Source organism: Nomascus leucogenys, chromosome 24, assembly GCF_006542625.1.
Source record: "Nomascus leucogenys isolate Asia chromosome 24, Asia_NLE_v1, whole genome shotgun sequence".
Classification (NCBI taxonomy): domain Eukaryota; kingdom Metazoa; phylum Chordata; class Mammalia; order Primates; family Hylobatidae; genus Nomascus; species Nomascus leucogenys.
Window position 1 is genome coordinate 27,339,425 of NC_044404.1, and position 24,435 is coordinate 27,363,859.

Sequence of the window (24,435 nt, forward strand, 5' to 3'; positions counted from 1 at the left end):
CAGGCTGGAGTGCAGTGACGCGATCTCAGTTCACTGCAAACTCCGCCTCCCGGGTTCACGCCATTCTCCTGCCTCAGCTTCCCGGGCAGCTGGTACTATAGGCGCCCGCCACCACGCCCAGCTAATTCTTTGTATTTTTAGTAGAGACAGGGTTTCACCGTGTTAGCCAGGATGGTCTCGATCTCCTGACCTCATGATCCGCCTGCCTCGGCCTCCCAGAGTGCTGGGATTACAGGTGTGAGTCACCATGTCCAGCCTATAACATATATTTTATATAAGTATATATATAATATATATACAAATATAAATATATATTTTATATATTTATATATCTATATATTTATATATTTTATATATTTATATAAAATATGTATTATATTATATATGTTATATATATTATATAATACATTTTATATATTATGTATTTTATATGATATATAATATATTTAATATAATATATATTTTTTATAATATATATTTTGTAATATATTATATAACGTATATTATAACATATTATATAATGTAGATTATTATACATTACATAATGTATATTATATATTATATAGCGTATATTATTATATATTATATAATTATATGTTTATATATTAAATATTTGTTTTATATATTTATTATATATTATATATATATTTTATATATAAGACCGAATTAGTAATATGCTGAGAAAAAGAATAATCCATTGTAAATAACTTAATAAAATGCTCTGATTTTTAAACAACTATTCTCAGAGGGTTTAAGATTTAAAATTACTTCATTCTAGAAGAAAACTGAACAAATTACAATTGACTTTTTCTATGAAAGTAGAGCCTGGGACATGGATAGAGACAGGAACAGCTCTTAAAGCTATTTGAACAGGAAAAAGAGTTTCACAGTTCTTTCCTTCCTTCCTCCTGTAGTTGCTGCTTTTCTGGTTTTAGAATTTCAAACAAAGAAATACATACTGGCTCCACTGCTAAGAAACGCCCTCTTAGCAACTTCCTCTTCCAATTTTCTTCTCCACTATTGACATGAGAACAATACCCATAGCTGTCCCTACCATTCCGATTAACCAAAAGCTCCGAGGTTTGGAAAAATTAAGGGCAGCAAGTTATTGTACCCAACTACCGCCTACCCCAAATCCACAATCTTCACTCATTAGAAGTCAAATAACAGGTTCCACAAAGAAAGGGATATTAAGCTTAATCAGAGGCGGGCTATTAAAACTTTCACCCCAAGAAATCCAAAGAAATTTGAACATATGGGAAATTTCTCCCATCCCAAGAAAATGTGGCCCTCTGATGGAGGAGAAAAAGCGAATGGGCTCGCACCACTCTGAACCAAAGTCTAGCCTATACACCAATAGCTGCTGAACTTTCTTCTACAGGCAACCCCACCAGGATTCAAATGCAGCTCTCTGAGGTTCTGACACACACTTCAAAGGGACTTTTACGACTTACAAATAGTCCTTTCCAACTTACAGACTGAATAAAGAGGCTGGACTTATAATTAACCTTCCACAGATCAAGACTGTCCCCATGCCAGAAGTCAAATCACGTATCGGAGGCCAGACCTCTGCCCCCATTTGTAACAAGGCAAACTTCCCTAACACTATCTTTTGAGTGGGCAGTGACTTGCCCCTTGCCCAGCGATTCTCAGAGGAAACAATTTAGTTAAGTAACCTCTGCCCTTTACTGTGTGACCTTGGGCAAGTTACTTAACTCCTCTGAAACTTAGCTTCCTTATGAGTACACTCTCAAGAGTCACTGTAAAAGTTAAACAAGAACATATGCCTAAGCAAGGGTTGACATCTAGTAGGGCTGCCATAAAAGTTCTTCCTCTTCCTTCTAACGCTCCTGACTTCTGAGCCTAAATTCCAATCAGAGCCCCAAGGGGCTCCAAGAAGTCCTTCCTCTTCTCCGGTTCTATGGACAACCGTATTAAAACTTCCCCTCTCAGAGGCTCTAGGATTCCTGGAGAACCAAGAGGACTCCAACTCACCCCATCATGGTCTGGGTAGCACCCCTTTAGACAACTCTCCTCCTTACTCTGCAGACTGTCCTGTACGCGCACACACTCACGCGCACTCTTACACACACACACACACACACACAGTCCTCCTCCCGCTCCTCAATTTAGCAGGCCGGGGCCTCAACGAGCACCTCAATTACTTTATGGTCCAGAAATGGAAACTGAGGCTCAGCCTGGGGAAGAACTTGTCTAAGGTCTCAGACAACTGCTGGGACCCAACTCCTGTAGCTACATCTGCCGACGAAACCCTCGTTTTACACAGGCGGGAAACTAAGGCCTAGAGAGGAAAGTGACTTGCTCAAGATAACACAGCGAGCTGATGGCAGAACCAGGTCAGGCCGGGACACTCACAGTCCCTCAGACTTGTGGACCCCTCCAAGTTTCCGAAGGGGACTCCGGGTCACTCCCTCCCTCCCTGAAGGGGTGGGGTGGACTAAGACACCACCCTGCGCTGACCGCTCGCCCGGCCTCTGCCAGTCCGCAGTAGGAGTCGCGGCACCCACTCTCCCCCTGGACCCTGCACGGCTCGGGAGGAGCGGCCCGGCCGGGGCCCGCGCCTCCCAGCGGGGTCTACCCAAGGGGAGTTGTTGCTCACCTGGCCTCCCGCAGTCGCCGTCAGCGACAGGAAGGGTCGGCCGGCCGCCCAGTCTCCGCACAGACTGTGCTCCCGGGGACCGCCTCGCGGGCTGCCACACGGCCGGACCCCCCTTAGCGCGCTACGCCCCCAGCCGCGCTCGCCCGGCCTGTGTCCGCCATTACGCGATTCCCCGCCCTGGGACGCAGCCACACCCCGCCAATGGCCCTGATTGGTTCACTGCCCCACCCACCCGGGGCTTCGGGGCATTCCATTGGCCTGAGTAAAACGCCAGTTAAATAACTACGCAAAAGACGTACTCACGGGTACCCTCCCCGGAGCTCCACCCGGGCGACTTCCGCAATCGGAGTAAACAGCGGGGTGCAAACCAAGTGAAGTGGGGGGCGGAGATTAAAGTAAACCGACTCCTAAGTTCAAAGTAGGGAAAGCTCACCCAAGAAAGTGTAAAAACTCGTACAAAGTGTGTTGAAAGATGAATTCTTCTTGTTAGCCTTGAAAGAATCGCTATATTTAGTGAAAGGAAGGGGCCAAGCCCGTAAACTTTCTGTGGACACCCCTCAAGTTGCACATAGTGTTGTCCCTTCACGCCGGTCTCAGCCGGGGCAGAAAGTAGGGTAGGGAGAGTGAGTCACAAGCTCCATCGGGGGCGAGGCCCGGGTCCTGGGACTGGGGGATAGTACTGAATAGCCATGGTCAAGTGAGCGGAACCCTGGTTCAGCCACTTCACTCTGCGACCTCAGACAACTTCCAGGATTTATCTGGGTCTCAGTTTGTCCTTCTGCAAAATAGGAGCAGTCGTCTGTGCCTCACATGCGGGAGTGCTTGTTGAGGACTCATGCATGAATGGGGAATATGCTCGTCTTGTTGATTATAAAAGGCTGCAGCTGGCCGGGCGCGGTGGCTCACGCCTGTAATCCCAGCACTTTGGGAGGTCGAGGCGGGCGGATCACCTGAGGTCAGGAGTTCGAGACCAGCCTGACCAACTTGGAGAAACCCCCATCTCTACTAAAAATACAAAATTAGCCAGCCGTGGTGGCGCATGCCTGTAATCCCAGCTACTCAGGAGGCTGAGGCAGGACAATCGCTTGAACCCGGGAGGCGGAGGTTGCAGTGAGCCGAGATCACGCCATTGCACTCCAGCCTGGGCAACAAGAGCGAAACCCCATTTCAAAAAAAAAAAAAAAAGGCCGGGCGCGGTGGCTCACGCCTGTAATCCCAACACTTTGGGAGGCCGAAGCGAGGCGGGCGGATTACTTGAGGTCAGGAGTTGAAGACCAGTCTGGCCAAGTGAAACCCCGCCTCTAGGCGGATCACCTGAGGTCGGGTGTTTGAAACCAGCCTGGCCAACATGGTGAAACCCCATCTCTACTAAAAATACAAAAAATTAGCCGGGCATGGTGGCACATGCCTGTAATCCCAGCTACTCCAGAGGCAGAGGCAAGAGAATCGCTTCAACCTGGGAGGCGGAGGTTGCGGTGAGCCGAGATCGCGCCATTGCACTCCAGCCTGGGCAACAAGGGCAAAACTCTGTCTCCAAAAAAGAAAAAAGAAACCCCTCCTGTATTAAAAACACAAGAATTAGCTGGGCGTGGTGGTGCGTGCCTGTAATCCCAGCTACTTGGGAGGCAGGAGAATCGCTTGAACCTGGGTGGTGGATGTTGCAGTGAGCCAAGATCATGCCACTGCACTCCAGCCTGGGAGACAGAGCGAGTCTCAAAAAAAAAAAAAAAAAGCCACAGCTACATAGAAATGTAGAAATGTGACGAATTCACATGTTAGCGAAGGTACCTCACTTAGTTCTTTAGGGCAACCCTGTACGGAAGGTATTACCCTCATTTTTGCAGAAGAGAAAACTGAGTCTTCCTGAAGTTGCATGACTTACCCAGGGTCCTTCAGGGACTTTGAAACAGTCCCGGAACTCAAACCTGTTTCTTTTGGTTTCCATTCCTGTATTTCTCCCTTTTAGGCCTGGTATCATATGAGAATGACTTCCCTCCCCTCCCCTCCACTCTCCCCTCGCCCATCCCCTTAGCATTCCAGGAAAGGTCTTAAGGGTGCCAGGTCAGTCTCTTATCTCTCTGATCAATGTAGACTTGGGCACAGACCACCCCCCAGCTATTATTAACCACCAGGGTTCCTGAGGAAAAGTGACACCAGGGGTGTGCCCAGGCTGTTTCTGGGGTCCTAGGAGTCAGGACGTGAAAAGGGGGTGACAGATGGGTCGAGAACCTACACAAAATCTCAAATGAGGATGCAGAGGCTCAGAGGGGGGCCGTGATGGCACTGTGAGCCCTCAGCAGGGCCGCCTCCATGCCAGGACTTAAATCCAGGTTTCTCTGCTCTCAGAACAGGGCTCTTTTCACCACAGGATTGTTTTTCCCAGAAGAGCTGCTTGGCTGTAATTCCTAGTCCTTTTCCCTCCCTGGAAAGGAAGGAGGCCAAGAAGGGAGTGGGAGGGGAAGCAGCCTAAGACTTCAGAAGGGCAGAGACAGCCAAGGGGGTGGTGCCAGCAGGGCCCCGGTGCCATCCGAATTGGTGTCCTCCAGGCTCAAACTGGGACATGTGGTCTGACAACCAAGGACTATTTAAATCCTGGCTGTGGCTGTTGGGTGCTGGGAGGCAGCTGTGCAGAAGGCAGTGGCTTTGGGGTTAGGCAGACCTGAGATCGAGTCCTAGCACCACCACTCTCTAGCTCTCTGAGCCTCACCTACCTCTTCTCTGAAATGATGACAAAAGGGCAGTTGTGAGGATTCAATTAGTTAATTGTAGCGTTAATGAGTCATGTGTGTAAAGTGCCTGGTAGCTATTTATTCATTCATGGATTCATCCATTCGATAAAAAATTATTAAGCACCCACCACATAGAGGGCAGCCTGACAGTGGCGTAGCTACAATAGCAAGCAAAACAGACTCAGATCCTCATGGAACTTAAAGTCTGGGAAGGAAGAAAGTTGTTAACCAAGTGATCAGACAAATCAAAAACAGAAACTGAGATAAGGAAGCAGAAGGTAAAGTGCAATGTGTTTATGAGAGTGAATGTCAGCGGATGGGGTGGGGTCAAAGGAGACTTTCCTGAAGAGATGATGTCTGAGGTGAGTTGATGAATGGGGGTTCATTTACTATTTTTTTTTTTTTTTTTTTTTTTTTTTTTTGGAGACGGAGTCTCGCTCTGTCACTCAGGCTACAACCCAGACTGGAGTGCAGTGACACAATCTCGGCTCACTACAACCTCCACCTCCCGGGTTCAAGCGATTCTTGTGCCTCGGCCTCCTGAGTAGCTGGGATTACAGGCATGTGCCACCACACCCAGCTAATTTTTGTATGTTTAGTACATACATGGCAAGACAGGGTTTCGCCGTGTTGCCCAGGCTGGTCTCAAACTCCTGATCTCAAGTGATCCACCTGCCTTGGCCTCCCAAAGTGCTGGGATTACAAGCATGAGCCACCACACCTGGCCTGGGTTCATCCAATTTTTTTTTTTTTGAGACGGAGTCTCGCTCTGTCACCCAGGCTGGAGTGCAGTGGCGCCATCTCGGCTCACTGCAAGCTCCGCCTCCCGGGTTCACGCCATTCTCCTGCCTCAGCCTCCTGAGTAGCTGGGACTACAGGCGCCCCCCACCACGCCCGGCTCATTTTTTTGTATTTTTAGTAGAGACGGGGTTTCATCGTGGTCTCGATCTCCTGACCTCGTGATCCGCCCGCCTCGGCCTCCCAAAGTGTTGGGATTACAAGCGTGAGCCACCGTGCCCGGCCAAGTTCATCCATTCTTGAATGAGCGAGAGGCTGGGAGAAGTGTTGCAGGCCAAGGGAAAGGGTCTGGAAAGGCATGGAAGCCCATGGGGGCGGTGGCAGTGGGGAGGAAGGGTGGAGCACTCAGGGCCTGTGGGCCACCAGGGAAAGTATCATGGTTGTTGATGAATGAGTGAGGATGTTACAGGGGAGGAAACCCAGCTTTGAAAGTGGGGGCTTACCTGTAATCCCAGCGCTTTGGGAGGCCAAGGTGGGAGGATCACTTGAGGCCAGGAGTTTGAGACCAGCCTGGGCAACAAAGATCCCCATCTCATTTATTTAAAAACATAATAAATAAATAGATAAGAAAGTAGTGCTGTTCACCAAGGGTCTCTGTACTTTTCTCATAGTCCCTGAAAGAATGCAAGCTTTGAGGCAGACCGACCTGGGTTTGAATCTTAGCTCTGCCAACTCACCGAGGATTGTGTGACCTGAACAGTCATCAAACCTCACTGTGTCTCAGCTACTCTTCTAAGGAATGGGGATAACAATAGAGGGTCATAAGGTGAGGGTGAGGATTTAATGGGAAATATATGTAAATTGTCTGTCATATAAAAGTCGCTGGGTAAACAATGCTTGGTCTTCCCAGCATGGAGGGAAGTGAGCCTGAGGCAGCAGTTGGAGCAGATGGTTTGGGTTCAAGCTGATACAGACATCCATGAACTGGACAAGTTGTCATCTGAACATAATATTTTTTTTTTTGGACAGGATTTTAATCTGTCACCCAGGCTGGCTTGCAGTGGTGCAATCATGGCTCATTGCAGCCTTGAACTCCCGGACTCAAGCAATCCTTCCACCTCAGCTCCCCAAGTAGCTGGGACTACAGGTGCATGCCACTATGCCCGGCTGATTTTTTTTGTTTTGTTTTTTAGAGATGAAGTCTCCCTATGTTGCCCAGCTTGGTCTCAAACTCCTGGGCTCAAAGGATCCTGCCACCTCAGTCTCCCAAAGTACTAGGATTACAGGCATGAGCCACTGTGCCCGGCCCGAATTGTCATACGAGACTTTGGAGCCAGACAAGCCTGGATTTGAATCACTATTATACCACTTCCTAGCAGTGTGACTTCGGGCAGGTGACTTCACCTCTCTGAGCCTCAATTTCCTTATCGATAAAATGAAAATCATAATTGTTTTTATTTAATAATTTTAAAAAATAGAGATGGGGTCGGCCAGGTGCAGTGGCTCATGCCTGTAATCCCAGCACTTTGGGAGGCTGAGGCGGGCGGATCACGAGGTCAGGAGGTCGAGACCATCCTGGCTAACACGGTGAAACCCCGTCTCTACTAAAAATACAAAAAATTAGCCGGGCGTGGTGGCGGGCGCCTGTAGTCCCAGCTACTCAGGAGGCTGAGGCAGGAGAATGGCGTAGACCCGGGAGGTGGAGGTTTCAGTGAGCTGAGATCGCACCACTGCACTCCAGCCTGGGCAACAGAGTGAGACTTCGTCTCAAAAAAAAATAGAGATGGGGTCTTGCTGTGTTGCCCAGGCTGGTCTAGGACTCCTTGGACTCAGCACCTCAGCCTCCCAAAGTGCTGGGATTACAGGCCTGGCCATAATTGTTTTTATTTCCCAGATCTGTTCAAATTAAATGTGATCATAAATATGAAACACTTAGCACAGTGATTGCTTGAAGGTTGTCCCAAAATAGGAGCCTTAATTTTTCCTTTTAGGCAATGCAGATAAAGAAGTTGCTTTCAGAGTGGGAGGTGGTACTGTGCATTTAGTGGTAATATTAATAAGGACCAACAATTAGTGAGCATTTGCTATGTGCCAGGAATGTGCGAATTGCTTTACATGCATTAACTCATCAATCCTCATATCAGTCCTATAAATTATTTATTGAGACACAGTTTTGCTCTGTTGTCCAGGCTGCAGTGCAGTGGCACGATCTTGGCTCACTGCAACTTCTGCCTCTCCTGTTCAAGCAATTCTCCTGCCTCAGCCTCCCAAGTAGCTGGGATTACAGGCTCACACCACCACGCCTGGCTAATTTTTGTATTTTTGGTAGAGACGAGGTTTCACCATGTTGGCCAGGCTGGTGGTGAACTCCAGACCTCCAGTGATCTGCCCGCCTCGGCCTCCCAAAGTACTGGGATTACAGGCGTGAGCCACTGCGCCCAGCCTCAGTCCTATAAATTAGGTCCTGTTATTATCATCCTTATTTTATAAATGAGGGGAAAGGGCCAGGCATGGTAGCTCACACCTGTATTCCCAACACTTTGGGATGCCAAGGCAGGGGGATGGCTTGAGCCTGGGGTTCAAGACCAGCTTGGGTGACATGACAAAACCCCATCTCTACCAAAAATACAAGAATTAACCAGTTTCCTAACCTAGGCTCAAAAAAATAAATAAATAAATAAATAAATAGATAAAAATGTAAAAAACAGGGCCAGGCGTGGTGGCTCATGCCTGTAATCCCAGCACTTCGGGAGGCCGAGGCAGGCGGATTACCTGAGGTCAGGAGTTCGAGACCAGCCTGACAAACATGGTGAAACCTTGTCTCTACTAAAAATGCAAAAATTAGCTGGGCGTGGTGTGGTGGCAGGCACCTGTAATCTCAGCTGCTCGGGTGGCTGAGGCAGGAGAATCACTTGAACCCAGGAGGCGGAGGTTGCAGTGAGCTGAGATGGCGCCATTGCACTCCAGCCCGGGTGACAAGAGTGAAACTCTGTCTCAAAAACAAAACAAAACAAAACAAAACAAAACAACAACAAATGAGGTAAAGGAAGCACAGATAGGTTAAGTGACTTGCCCAAGGACGCTGCCCAGTTAGGAAGCAACACAGGTAGAATTCAAACGCAGCCATGGAACTTGAGAGGGGTTGCTACCCCTCTCAAGCTTTTTTCCCTCTGCTGCCCAAGGAGTTAAAGGTGTTACCCAGAGCACTGAAATTATTCACTGCTGGTAGCAAGTTCCCAGGTTCCAAAGGCCAACCCCTATTCCTTTCCTATGAATTCTAAAAAGGAACCGCTGCCTGTTTCCTGATAAGACCAGGGAACAGACGATCTTCCTCCACAAGGGGAAGCAAGAAGACATTTAAAGTCGCCAGAACTTTGCCGCTGAATGGCTGGATAATCTTGGCCAGGTCACACACTCTCTCTGAGCCTCAGTTTCCTTATGTGTGAAATAGGGATAGCAGCTCTGTGTACAAGGCGGTTGTGAGGAGAAGAAATAGGCCCTGCATAAACTCTGCAGTGCAGTCCACACAAGAGTTCCTCGCATTGTTGCTATGGGGACGGTGAGCACTTTGGGAAAGCTGCCTAAGTCAGTATAGCAGACTAAATTGCCATCTCTGGAAACAGATCTGGGTTCGAGTCTCAGATCTGCCTTTTATGCCCTGTCTTACCTTGAACAAATTACAAAACCCGACTGAGGCCAGGTACGGTGGCTCACGCCTGTAATCCCAGCACTTTGGGAGGCCGAGGCAGGCGGATCACGAGGTCAAGAGATCGAGACCATCCTGGCCAATATGGTGAAACCCTGTCTCTACTAAAAATACAAAAAAATTAGCAGGGCGTGGTGGCGCGTGCCTGTAGTCCCAGCTACTCGGGAGGCTGAGGCAGGAGAATCGCTTGAACCCGGGAGGCGGAGGTTGCAGTGAGCCAAGATCACGCCACTGCACTTCAGCCTGGGCAACGGAGTGAGACTCCGTCTCAAAATACATTTTTTTTTAATAAAAATACAAAAACTAGCCCAGCATGGTGGTGGGCACCTGTAATCCCAGCTAGTCAGGAGGCTGAGGCAAGAGATTGCTTGAACCCAGGAGGCAGAGGTTGCAGTGAGCCAAGATCGCGCCACTGCACTCCAGCCAAACAGAGGGAAACTCCGTTCCCCGCCCCCCCCAAAAAAAACAAACAAAAAAAACAACCTAGCTGAGCCTCAGTTTTCTAACCTATAAAATGGAGTGAATAAAACTAGTCTCATGGAGCTGGAGAGAAAATACAAATGCAATGAGAGAATGCGTTAAAAAGCTATGAGCCAGCACTGGGAACAGAACTGACAGAGTGCAGTCAGCTAAGGAATTGCAGGGGGAGCAACAAAGCACAGGGACCAGGAAGAATCACCCCTCCCCTCTCCCTGACCCCCATTTGAGGGGAGAAGGGTGGAGAGCACTGTACTCAGAGCCCAGAATGATCTCCAGGTCACCCCCCTCCCTCTGGCATCCTGAGCTCTTGCTGGGTCCACAGTCTCTCTCTCTCTCTCTCTCTTTCTCTCGTCAAACAAGTTCTTCTCCACTGAGCAATCCCAGGGGGCCACGAACCTCGGTTCCAGCCAAGCTCGCAGGCTTTCCCCACCTCCACATCCTTAATCTGCAGCCTTTGCATTTGCCATTCCTTCCACCTGGAATGCTCTCTCCTCCCTGAGTGCCTTTGATGGGGAAGAGGGGGTTGCTGAGGGGAAGGATCTGGAATGATGCTCCCCACCTCCTCACTCCCCTCCCCTGCATCCCCCACGCTGCAGGCCTGACCTCCCCGCTCCCAGCGTGGGGGACAGAGGCAGTGCTATGTGGAGGAGGAAACGGGGTGGGGGCGGGGGTACTCAGGGAAGGGCCCTCTGTGGGGTTTTTCACCTGCTTAGAAGAAGCAGACGGAAATGAAAGCTCTGGAAAAAATGCCTGCTGCTCTGCTTCCGAGGCCCCAGCTCGGTGAAGCCTCCCTGCCTTCCCACTATGCCATCTCCTCCTCCTCCTCCTCCTCCTCCTCCTCCTCCTCCTCCTCCTCCTCCTCCTCCTCCTCCTCCTCCTCCTCCTCCTTCAGGCAGGTTCCACAGTCAGGGAAATGGGGTGGGTGGGAGGGCCAGAGAGACCTAGGTTCAAATCCCATTCCTGCCACTTACCCAGCAAGTGACCTTAGCAAGCTGCCTGGCCTGTTTACGCCTCATTTCTTTGTAAAAGGGGACAATAATCCCTGTCTCTCAGGCTGCTGTGAGGACCAAGTGAGATGGCAGATAAAACTGCCTGGCAGGACCAAAGTGTTCAGCGATCGAGAGAATAACAGTGATAGGAAATACACAGTGCCCATGTGTACCTGGCATAGCTCTCAGCACCTTGCATATATTTACCTATTTAACTCCTGATACGGTAGATATTATTACTAACCCCAGTTTGCAGAAGAGGAAACTGAGGCACAAGGAGATTTCTATAACTTGCACATGCTCACACAGCCAGTAAGGGGTAGAGCTTAATCTGTGCTCTTACTCATCACACTATGGCACATTTAGTGATAGTTCCCGTGATGATGATGCCGCTGATGATTAGGATTTTTCTTTCTTTTCTTTTTTTTTTTTTTTTTTGAGATGGAGTCTCGCTCTGTCACCCAGGCTGGAGTGCAGTGGCACGATCTCGGCTCACTGCAATCTCCGCCTCCTGGGTTTAAGTGATTCTCCTGCCTCAGCCTCCTGAGTAGCTAGGATTGCAAACACCCACCACCATGCCCAGCTAATTTTCGTATTTTTTGAAGATGCGGTTTCACCATGTTGGCCAGGCTCGTCTCGAAATCCTGACCTTGTGATCCACCCACCTCGGCCTCCCAAAGTGCTGGGATCACAGGCGTGAGCCACCGCGCCCAGCCTGTTTTTATTGGTACTATGCCCTCAGTAAGTACCTGTTATTCTCTTTCCTCCTACCTTCAAAATCCTGCCTGAATTTTTTTTTTTTTTTTTGAGACAGAGTTTCACTCTTGTTGCCCAGGCTGGAGTGCAATGGCGCCATCTTGGCTCACCACAACCTCCGCCTCCAGGGTTCAAGCGATTCTCCTGCCTCAGCCTCCCGAGTAGCTGGGATTACAGGCATGCACCACCACGCCTGGCTAATTTTATATTTTTAGTAGAGACAGTGTTTCTCCATGTTGGTCAGGCTGGTCTTAAACTCCTGACCTCAGGTGATCCTCCCACCTCAGCCTCCCAAAGTGCTGGGATTACAGGTGTGAGCCACCATACCCGGCCTGAATTATTTATTTATTTTTATTTTTTATTTTTTTAAGATAAGGTCTCACCCTGTCGCCAGACTGGAGTGCAGTGGTGCTATCTCAGCTCACTGCAGCCTCTACCTCCTGGACTCAAGTGATTTTCCCACCTCAGCCTCCAAGTAGCTGGGACTACAGGTGCGTGCCACCATGCTCGGCTAATTTTTATTTATTTATTTATTTATTTATTATTATTTTTTTTTTTGTAGAGATGGGGTTTTGCCATGTTGCCCAGGCTGGTCTTCTTCTTCTTCTTCTTTTTTTAAATACAGATGGGGATGGGGCTGGAGGTCTTGCTATGTTGGCCAGGTTGGTCTTTAACTCTTGGCCTCAAGCAATCCTCCTGCCTTGGCCTCCCAAAGTGCTAGGATTACAAGTATGAGCCACCCGGCCCAGCCTCCCAGGCTTGTATTGAACTCCTGAGCACAAGCAGTCTGCCCACCTTGGCCTCCCAAAGTGCTGGGATTACAGGTATGAGCCATGGCACCCAGCCCAAAATCTTGCCTCAGTTTTACCTCCTTCGTGACATCTTCCAGTGTATTCATATAATAAGGATATATTGCTGCCTGCCCTGGCCAGGCTTGTGCAGGGCACTGGGGATGGAGGGATCAGTCCACTCAGACTCTGCCCTTGAGTGGCTCCCAATCTGATGAGGGAGAAGATATATATAAAAATTACAATAAAAGCGGAAGACACTGATTGCAGTAGGAGCTATGAGCTTATAGAAGTAGAGAACTTAACTGGGAGATTGGGACAGGCTTACAGAGGAAGGGCCATTTGGAAGGGGTTTTGAAGGGTGAGTAGGAGTTCCTCAGGCAGAATTAGGAAGTGGGAACAGAATATGATCTACCCTGCAAAGCGGACTGAATAAAAAAAGCCTGGGGAATAAAAACCCTAGAAGAAAACCTAGGCAACACCATTCAGGACATAGGCATGGGCAAAAACACCAAAAGCAATTGCAACAAAAGCCAAAATTGACAAGTGGGATCTAATTAAACTAAAGAGCTTCTGCACAGCAGAAGAAACTATTATCGGCCGGGTGCGGTGGCTCATGCCTGTAATCTCAGCACTTTGGGAGGCCAAGACGGGCAGATCACGAGGTCAGGAGATTGAGACCATCCTGGCTAGCACAGTGAAACTCCATCTCTACTAAAAATACAAAAAAATTAGGGGCGGTGGGCGTAAGACTGGAGGCGAGGCGGAAAAAAAAAAAAAAAAAAAAAAAATAGCGGGCGTGGTGGCGGGCGCCTGTAGTCCCAGCTACTCGGGAGGCTGAGGCAGGAGAATGGCGTGAACCCGGGAGGCAGAGCTTGCAGTGAGCCGAGATCACACCACTGCACACCAGCCTGGGAGACAGAGGGAGACTCCATCTTAAAAAAAAAAAAAAAAAAAAAAAGAGAAAAAAAAGAAACTATCATCAGAGTGAACAGGCAACCTACAGAATGGGAGAAAATTTTTTCAGTCTACTGATCTGACAAAGGTCTAATATCCAGAATCTACAAGGAACTTAAACATATTTATAAGAAAAAACCAACTCCATCAAAAAGTGAGTTAAGGATATGAACACTTCTCAAAAGAAGATATTTACATGGCCAACAAACATATGAAAAAAAACTCAACATCACTGGCCATCAGAGAAATGCAAATCAAAACCACAGTGAGATACCATCTCACGCCAGTCAGAATGGCAGTTATTTTTATTTATTTATTTATTTTTGAGACAGAGTCTCGCTGTGTCACCAGGTTGGAGTGCAGTCTATCTCTGTCACCAGGCTGGAGTGCAGTGGCGTGATCTCGGCTCACTGCAACCTCCGTCTCCTGGGTTCAAGCGATTCTCCTGCCTCAGGCTCCCCAGTAACTGGGACTACAGGTGCCCACCACACTCAGCTAACTTTTTTCTTTTTTTTCTTGACAGGGTCTCGCTCTGTCACCTAGGCTGGAGTGCAGTGGTGCGATCTTGGCTCACTGCAAGCTCCACCTCCCAGATTCATGCCATTCTCCTGCCTCAGCCTCCCGAGTAGCTGGGACTACAGGCGCCTGCCACCAAGCCTGGCTAATTTTTTTTTTTTTTTTTTTTTTTTTTGTATTTTTAGTAGAGACTGGGTTTTACTGTGTTAGCCAGGATGGTCTCGATCTCCTGACCTCGTGATCCACCCATCTTGGCCTCCCAAAGTGCTGGGATTATAAGCGTGAGTCACTGCGCCTGGCTAGAATGGCAGTTATTAAAAAGTCAGGAAACAATAGATGCTGGTGAGGCTGTGGTGAAATAGGAACGCTTTTACACTGTTGGTGAGAATGTTAATTAGTTCAACCATTGTGGAAGATATTGTGGCAATTCCTCAAGGATCTAGAACCAGAAATACCATTTGACCCAGCAATCCCATTACTGGGTATATACCCAAAGGAATATAAATCATTCTACTGGCTGGGCGCGGTGGCTCACACCTGTAATCCCAGCACTTTGGGGGGCCGAGGTGGGTGGATCACGAGGTCAGGAGATGGAGACCATCTTGGCTAACGCGGTGAAACCCTGTCTCTACTAAAAATACAAAAAATTGGCCCGGCGTGGTAGCGGGCACCTGTAGTCCCAGCTACTCAGGAGGCTGAGGCAGGAGAATGGCGTGAACGCGGGAGGTGGAGCTTGCAGTGAACCGAGATTGTGCCACTGCACTCCAGCCTGGGCAACAGAGCAAGACTCTGTCTCAAAAAATAAAATAAAATAAAATAACTCATCCTACTATAAAGACACATGCACATGTATGTTTATTGCAGCACTATTTACAATAGCAAAGACATGGAAACAACCCAAATGCCCATCAATGATAGACTGGATAAAGAAAATGTGGTACATATACACCATGGAATACTATGCAGCCATAAAAAGGACATGGATGAAGCTGGAAGCCATCGTCCTCAGCAAATTAACACAAGAACAGAAAACCAAACACCGCATGTTCTCACTCATAAGTGGGAGTTGAACATTGAGAACACATGGACACAGAGAGGGGAACAGCACACACCAGGGCCTGTTTGAGGTTTGGAGGGTGAGGGGAGGGAACTTAGAGGATAGATCAATAGGTGCAGCAAACCACCATGGCACACGAATACCTGTGTAACAAACCTGCACGTTCTGCACACGTATCTCACTTTTTTTTAGAGAAATTAAAAAAAAAAAAAAGACTGGAGAGTAACATGTCTTGGGTCAGTTTTATTTTAGGTTCCATACTAGGCACTGCAGGTATAGAAGTAGAAAAATATGGCTGGGCGCGGTGGCTCAAGCCTGTAATCCCAGCACTTTGGGAGGCCAAGGTGGGTGGATCACCTGAGGTCGGGAGTTCAAGACCAGCCTGACAAACATGGAGAAACCCCGTCTCTACTAAAAGTACAAAATTGGCCGGGCGCGGTGGCTCACGCTTGTAATCCCAGCACTTTGGGAGGCCGAGGCGGGCGGATCACGAGGTCAGGAGATCAAGACCACGATGAAACCCCGTCTCTACTAAAAAAAATACAAAAAATTAGCCGGGCGTGGTGGGGGGCGCCTGTAGTCCCAGCTACTCGGAGAGGCTGAGACAGGAGAATGGCGTGAACCCGGGAGGCAGAGCTTGCAGTGAGCCGAGATTGTGCCACTGCACTCCAGCCTGGGAGACAGAGCGAGACTCCGTCTCAAAAAAAAAAAAAAAAAAATTAGCCGGGCATGGTGGCACATGCCTGTAATCCCAGCTAGTCAGGAGGCTGAGGCAGGAAAATCACTTGAACCCACGTGGCAGAGGTTGTGGTGAGCCGAGATCAGCCATGCACTCCAGCCTGGGCAACAAGAGCAAACTCCATCTCAAAAAAAAAAAAAAAAAAAGAAAAATATTGGCTGGGGCAGTGGCTCACGCCTGTAATCCAATCCCAGCACTTGGGAGGCAAGGCGGTGGATCGCCTGAGGTCGGCATTGAGACCAGCCTGACCAACATGGAGAACCCATCTACTAAAATACAAATTAGCCGGCATGGCACACGCCTATAATCCAGCTATTCGGAGGCGAGGAGAATCACTTGAACCCGGGAGGCAGAGGTTGGGGTGAGCCGAGATCGCACCACTGCACTCCAGCCTGGGCAACAAGAACAGAACTCCGTCTCAGAAAAAAAAAAAAAAGAAAGAAAAATATTAGGCCCTCAGGGAGCTTACAGACTTGGGGCAAGGAAATGAAAAGGAATAAGTAAAACAAAAATATGGATATAAAAAATCCATAGGGGGTTAGGTGTGGCAGCTCATGCCTGCAATCCCAGCACATAGTGAGAATCCCAATCTCTACAAAAAAAAAAAAAAAGAAGGGCTTTGGGAGCACCAGGAAGAGACATAAACCGGTCTGGAAGAGTCAGTAGAGGAGTGGTTGACATCTAGGCTGAGACGTAAAGACCAGAGCCAGATCGTGTCACCTAGTGCCGTACCAGCCTAGGTATAAATTCAACATAAAAACAAAACTCACCAGAAAATAAGACCAAGAAGCTCCAATAAAGTTCTGAATTTTCCCATGAACACTATTTCAGTGGTTTTTTGTTTGTTTGTGTTATTGAGATGAAGTCTCACTCTGTCGCCCAGGCTGGAGTGAGTGCAGTGGCTGGATCTCGGCTCACTGCAACCCCCACCTCCTGGGTTCAAGCGATTCTCTTGCCTCAGCCGCTGGAGTAGCTGGGATTACAGACGCCCACGACCATGCCCGGCTAATTTTTGTATTTTTAGTAGAGACGGAGTGTCACCATGTTTGCCAGGCTGGTCTCGAACTCCTAACCTGAGGTGATCCGCCCACCTCCCAAAGTGCTGTGATTATAGGCGTGAGCCACCGCACCCAGCCTATTTCAGTGATTTTTAAAAATTATTGAATGTCAAACTATTTGAAAAAAAAGTCTTGAGTATCCCTGCTTTGCTGGGCTCTGAACAGTGTGTTCTGTTCCTTGAATCTGAGAAGGGAACAGGTCTGAGACAGCCAGGAGAGGCAGGCAGGTGGTTGGAATTTCATGTGCAAAGGCCCAGAGGCAAGAGAAAAAATGATGGCTCATTGTGGGAGAAGGACATCCTTGGATGAGGGCTGGGGAGTGGGGAGAGGTGGAGATCGAGGATTGGACTGGATTCCGGGGGTGCTGGGGAGGCATGGAAGAGTTTTAACAGAGATGTGTCACAATCAAATGTCCCTTTTTGCAGGATCACTCTGAATTTTTTTTTTTTTTTTTGAGATGGAGTCTGGCTCTGTTGCCCAGGCTGGAATGCAGTGGCACGATCTCGGCTCACTGCAGTCTCCGCCTCCCGGGTTCAAGTGATTCTCCTGCCTCAGCCTTCCAAGTAGCTGGGACTACACGTGCGCACCACCACGCTAATTTTTGTATTTTTAGTAGAGACGGGGTTTCACCATGTTGGCCAGGATGGTCTCGATCTCTTGACCTTGTGATCTGCCTGTCTCGGCCCCCCAAAGTGCTGGGATTACAGGCGTGAGCCACTGCGCCCGGCTCACTCTGAATATTTTGAGCGACCTATTTACGATTTGAATTTATTCATTCGAGAAGCACCCCAACATACCTCCTCTGTGTCAGGCATGGACCCAGGAACTGTGACTACAACAGATAATTAGGGGTTGGTTCCTCAGACAGGACAAAGGGCAGGACACTGAGTGCCACCTCTACAGAGGGGTCTGACTAGATAAAGACAAAGTGTGAAAGTGTATGACTTTCACAAAACAAGAAAGCCCAGCCCTGTGTAGGGTGACGGGGTGCAGGGATGGGAGACGGCACTCAGGGAGCCAGCACTGGACAGGCCAGTGATTCTGAAGACAGAGGATAAAGGAACGAAAGCAGGAAGAGAGGGAATGAGTTATGGGTGAAATATTCAGATCCTGTAGCCTCCACAGAAGGTGACCAAGTGGGCAGGGGGCAAAGTCCCAGCCAAGCCCCTCAGCACCCCCATGTGTTCCCAGCCCTGCTGAGCCCTGCAGCTCGTCTCCTCCTGGCTCCAAAAGCCAGACCAAAGCCCGGAGAACAGAGGCGGGTGAGGAGGGGGCGGGTGGGGGACAAGCCCAGGCCTCTCGTCCCAGCAAAGCCTGCCTTCCCAGTGCCTGGGGCCAACCCAGCTGAGAAGCCAGAGGTTACAGGGAAAGGATTAAGGAGTTGCTTGCTTTTTTACCCAAACTCTGCTGTATTTCTCTGTCTTTCTTCAATCTCTCTCTCTCTCTCTTTTTTTTTTTTTTTTAAAGAAAAATGTTCCTGTACACGCACCCGGACACTTTTGCAGGAGGCGGCTGTTGGAGAACTGGGAAAACAGGCCAAGAAACACGAGAGAGGAAAAAGACCACGCCTCGTCTGGCAGATTCCTAATGGCCCAGGAGACCTGAGGCTTTACAGTGGGAGGCCGGTGGGGGCTGGCTCGGGTGGGAGGGAAGGGCAGGCCGAAGGACAGCCACTTGCTGGCTGGTGACCTTGGGCGGGATACTGCCTGCTTCCCTCTGGTGAGAATGGGGAGGAGGGAGGCAGGGGCAGGCCTGGCCGGCTGAGGTCACAGGAAGGCCCCTTCCAGCCTGAAACGCGATCTCGGGATGTGGGGCCTGCCAACCTGCAGCGACCCTGGGCCAGCAGAGATGAAAGGCCGCCTGTCCCCAGCTTCCGGACCCCCAAGGCCCCACTGCCTCAAACTTGGAGCGCAGCAGAGCTGTGTTGCCACTGGCTGGAGCCAGCTGCTGGGCTCCCCACCCCACCTTATGTCATCCAACCCTCCCTTCCCTGTTTTGCAGAGGACACTCAGGCCCAGAGAGGGTGGTGACCTGCCCGAGGTCACACAGCAAGTGGGAGGCTGGGTCAAGGTTCACCACAGTCTTTGGACTCCAAGTCCAGGCCTCCTGCCTTTCCCAGAAACTTGGCTGCCTGGGGGCTCACCCTGGGGAGTTGGAGAGAACTAAGGCTGGGGAGGACACTTAGGAGCTGTGTCTGTTTGAAGTCACAACTTAATGTTGACTAAAGTGCTTTTTTTTAAAAGACAAAAAGAAAATTCCCAGCCCCTGCCATAAGCCTGGACTTGCTCGCTGGCAGGGGAAGGAATGCAGCTCTGGCCACCACAGCTGCCGGTGGCCAGCTGCAGCCTCAGCTTCTGCTGCTCCCGCCCCAGCCGGCAAAGGGACAAAGGCCTCTTCTCAGGCCTGTCCGCTCCAGCCCCCCGGATCAGCTGGCAGAACACTGACGGAGCCTCCTCTGTCACAGACCTGCTAAGTCATCGTTCCTCCCTGGGCCTTAGTGCCCTTTCTGTAAAATGGGGGCACAGTATCCGCCTGACCTACTTCTCAGCACTGTTTTGAGGCTCCAAGTAAAGTTCTGGAAATACAAAGCTCTCAGCGCCTCCTTCCACCCGCGGGTCTGCCTTCTCACTGTGCCCTTTGCCTCGAATGCCCCTCCCTCCCTCATGCGTTCCCTGGCCAGCCCCAAGTCACTCAGCTCAGCTCAGTGGGACCATCGCCTGCTCTGAAACCTTCCCTCAACTCCAGTTGGAGGCACCTTCGGAAGAAAAAAGACGGCAGTGCTGTATTTATCATGGTTGTACATAATTAAATAATTGGCCAGTGTGGTGCCTCAGGCCTGTAATCCCAGCGCTTTGGGAGGCTGAGGTGGGAGGATTACTTGAAGCCAGGTATTCGAGACCAGCCTGGGCAACATGGCAAAACCCTGTCTCTACAAGAAATAAATTAGCTGGGCATGGTGGCCTGTGCCTGTAGTACCTGCTACTCGGGAGGCTGAGGTAGTAGGATGGATTGAGCCTGGGAGGTCGAGGAGGCTGCAGTGAGCTGTAACTGTGCCACTGAACTCCAGCCTGGGTGACAGAGTGAGGCCCTGTCTCAAACATAAAAATAAAAATAAATTAAATAGGCCGGGGGTGGTGGCTCACACCTGTAATCCCAGCACTTTGGGAGGCTGAGGCAGGTAGATCACCTGAGGCCAGGAGTTTGAGACCAGCCTGGCCAAAATGGTGAAACCCCATCTCTACTAAAAGTACAAAAATTAGCCTGGCATGGTGGCACACACCTGTAGTCTCAGCTACTCAGGAGGCTGAGGCAGGAAAGTCACTTGAATCCGGGAGACGGAGGTTGCAGTGAGCCAAGATCGCGCCACTGCACTCTAGCCTGGGCGACAGAGCAAGACTCCGTCTCAATAATAATAATAATGAATTAAATAATTAATTGTGCAATTGGATCCTCGTTAAAATGTAAACTCTAATAATAGCTAATGTCAAATGCTGACCTGGAACCCAGGACTTTACATTTTAACCCATTTAATCTGCATGGTAGGTACTGTTGGTATCCCCATCTTACAGATGAGGAAACTGAGACAATGAGAGGTTCACTCACTCACCTGAAGTCACAGCAAGTTGGAGGCTGAGCCAGGACTCACCACAAATAAGTTGCAAATCAGTATTCAAATGCAGACCCCTGGCTGTAACCATTACATTACTAATGACACGGGTTTAGTTTGTGCCCTGATGTATCCCCGGTTCCCGGCACAGCATCTGGCATACAGTAGGTGCTCCACATATGTTAGATAAATACATACACAAATAGGTGATGAATATAAATGAGTATTTGGAGAAGAATAAAGCACCTATCAGGAGTGAATTTTGCAGGTGCCACATGTGGGGCTGAGGGCTGAGTCATGGTAGGCGGCTAGGGGGTGCCCAGTATGTTGTTAAAAACTAATTACTGGAGCTGGACGCAGTGCCTTATGCCTCTCATCCCAGCACTTTGGGAGGCCAAGGCAGGAGGATTGCTAGAGCCCAGGAGTTTAATACCAGTCTGGGCAACATAGACCCCATCTCTCATGTTGACAAGGCTGGTCTTGAACTCCAGACCTTAAATGATCTGCCCGCCTTGGCCTCTCAAAGTGCTGGGATTACAGGTGTGAGCCACTGCACCCGTCTTTTTTTTTTTTTTTTTTTTTTTTTTTGAGACAGGGTCTCACTCTCTTGCACAGGCTAGAGTACAGTGACACAATCAGGGTTCCCTGTAGCCTCAACCTCCCAGGCTCCCACCTCACTCTCCTGAGTAGCTGGAACTACAGGTGTGTGCTACCACGCCTGGCCTGTGAGACCCCATCTCTACAAAAAATTTAAAAAATTGGCCGAACGCAGTGGCTCACGCCTGTAATCCCAGCATTTTGGGAGGACAAGGCAGGTGGATCATGAGGTCAGGAGTTTGAGACCAGCCTGACCTACATGGTGAAACCCCATCTAAAAATACAAAAATTAGCTGGGCATGGTGGTGTGTGCCTATAATCCCAGCTACTCAGGTGGCTGAGGCAGGAGAATCGCTTGAACCCGGGAGGCTGAGATCGCGCCATTGCACTCCAGCCTGGGTGACAGAGTGAGACTCCGTCTCAAAAAAATAAAAATTAAAATTAAAAAAATTAGCCAAAGCCGGGCATGGTGGCTTATGCGTGTAATCTGAGCACTTTGGGAGGCCGAGGTGGGCAGATCGCTCGAGCCCAGGAGTTCCAGAACAGCCTGGGCAACATGGCAAGACCCCATCTCTACATAAAATTCTAAAAATGAGCGAGCATGGTGGAGCACACCTGCAGTCTCAGCTACTCAGGAGGCTGATGTGGGAGAATCACCTGAGCCTGGGGAGAAGCTGAGCCTGCAGTGAGCCCTGATCGTGCCACTGCACTGCAGCCTGGGAGACAGAGTGAAACCCTATCTCAAAAAACAACAACAACAACAAAAAAACGAAATACAAAACCTAATAATTGGGCTTCCTTTTGGAGCACCCAGGCAAAAGCCTGGGACATCAGCTTGGACTCTTCCCTCCACTTGTGTACCGGAACCAATCAGTCCCCAGGTTCCGCTTGGTATCTCCCAGATGCATCCCTTCCTCTTCATCCCTCAACCCCCATCTTTCTCTTGGATTTTTGCAGCAACTCCCACACAGGTTTCTCTGCCTCTAATTTCTTCTCTTCAAAGTGGGCCTCTGAAAACAGAAAGCTAATCGTAAGCATCATCTTTCTTTACCCCACACCCCCATTAGTGAACCTCCCATACCGCCCCTCCACCGCCATTGCTCTCTGGATAAAGCCCGCACTCTTCAACCAAGGCTCCCCCAACCCGACCCCTGCTACTCAGCCCTCCAGCCTCACCTCATGGCCCTCTGCTCGTGTTGCCACATGTCCTTTGCTCAGGCTACTCTAGGTGGCAGAAGTTCAACTCATGGAAGCAGATAGCACTGAGCTGAAATCCCAGTTTTACCGCTTACTAGCTGTGTGTCTCAAAGCCTCAGCTGCCACATTGGGAGAATGGCCATAATTAGACAATTTCACAAAGTCATCGTGACAATTAAATGAATACATAAAGTGCTGAGCAAACTACCTCACACTCCTGGTAGTCACTATAATTCTTATACTTCCTCTGCCAAAAAGAGCACTTCTTTTTTTTTATTTTTTTTATTTTTTTTTTATTTTTGAGACAGAGTCTTGCTCTGTCACCAGGCTGGAGTGCAGTGGCACGATCGCAGCTCATTGCAACCTCCGCCTCCCAGGTTCAGGTGATTCCCCTGCCTCAGCCTCCCAAGTAGCTGGGACTACAAGGCATGCACCACCATGCCCGGCTAATTTTTTTTTTCCTTGTATTTTAGTAGAGACAGGGTTTCACCATGTTGACCAGGATGGTCTTGATCTTCTGACCTCGTGATCCGCCCTCCTCAGCCTCCCAAAGTGCTGGGATTACAGGCATTAGCCATCGCGTCTGGCTCCTTTTTGTTTTCTTTAGAGACGGTCTCGCTCTTTTGGCCGGGTTGCTCTTGAACTCCTGGCCTCAAGCAGTCCTCCCACCTCAGCCTCCCAAAGTGCTAGGGTTAAAGGCATGAGCCACCATGCCTGGCCTCAAAGACCTTTTCTTACCGGCAGTCTTACTGATTTGTTATGGCCCAGCTCAGATGTCACCTCTTAGAGGAAATTTTCCTTGATATCCACTCACCATTCCCCAAGTGAAATCAGTCTCACTTTCTATACTCAATTGCACTTGGCACCACTCTAAAGCACGTGTAATATTGTTGGCTGTGGGCACCATCTTTCCCCCACTGCCCCAGGAGTTCCCAGAACAACACCCTTCTTAACTCTAGCACAGGGCCTGGCATGCAGCAGGTACTCAATGTTGGTTGAATTGAATGGAGTCACCACTGTCAGTCTTTCCTGAGTGCCTTGCGGGGAAGAGGCCTGAGTGATGAGACAGCTGAACTCTGTAGGTACTCGGTTGCCTGAGGCACCCCCTCCAGCTCTGGTTTGGGGTATATTGGGATGTATGTGGGAGTGCGAGTGGGTGGAGGAAACTCCTGACCTCTGAGCTCTTTCTTTCCTGTGGGACTTGTCAGGCCTCCAAGAGAGGGAGAGAGGGAAGAGGAGATGAGGAGGTCCAGGTGCTGAGCAGGGGTGGGGCGGGGCTATAGCGGGAGCTGAGGCGTGGGTGGGAGCTGGCAAACTCCAGCTCCTCTAAGACCAGGGCTGGGCCTGGCAGGACGGGGCCTAACAGCCCGAGTCCCCACCTGCAATGCCCCACCTCATCCTGGCACCTGGATTAAGTGACTTTTCAAGTTGTAAAAAAACTGTATCTTGATTGCAAAGAAGCAGAATCCAAGCCTGGCCTTGCCTTGTTGCTGAGCTGGGAGAAGGGGGCGTGTTCCCTTTTATTCTCCTTTTTGTGTGGGCATCACCTTGTACTCCTGAGCACGTCCAAGAAGGTAACACTAGGTTTTTGCAAACCCTGGTCGAAGTCACATTATCCCTGACCTTTGTTTCCAACCTCTTGGCCCTTCTCTCACTTCACTGTCTCCCTGACTTTGCCTCTTCTGGCCTTTCCTCAGCTCTTCCAACACACTTTCCCCTTCTCTCCTCTGGGCTTTCACATATACTGTTTTCTCTGTCTTGAATTTTTCCCCCACTGCCTGATAATTTTGTTTTATGGTTAGTGCTTTCAATGCCTCAGAAATCTTTGCTTAGGCCGGGAAGAATGGCTCACACCTGTAGTCACAGCACTTTGGGAGGCCAAGGCAGGAGGATTGCTTAAC

At 49.4% G+C, this 24,435-nt stretch overlaps 1 protein-coding gene across 1 annotated transcript in view; it reads right to left on the minus strand.

Annotated features, from left to right (window-relative positions):
• Positions 1–2,823, minus strand: part of WASF2 (WASP family member 2) — an 88,924-nt gene extending 86,101 nt beyond the window's left edge. Inside the window, exon 1 of the mRNA XM_030805900.1 lies at positions 2,621–2,823. The gene's annotated coding sequence lies outside the window, so the exon portion shown is untranslated. The remainder of the gene's footprint in view (positions 1–2,620) is intronic.
• Between the last annotated feature and the right edge of the window lie 21,612 nt (positions 2,824–24,435).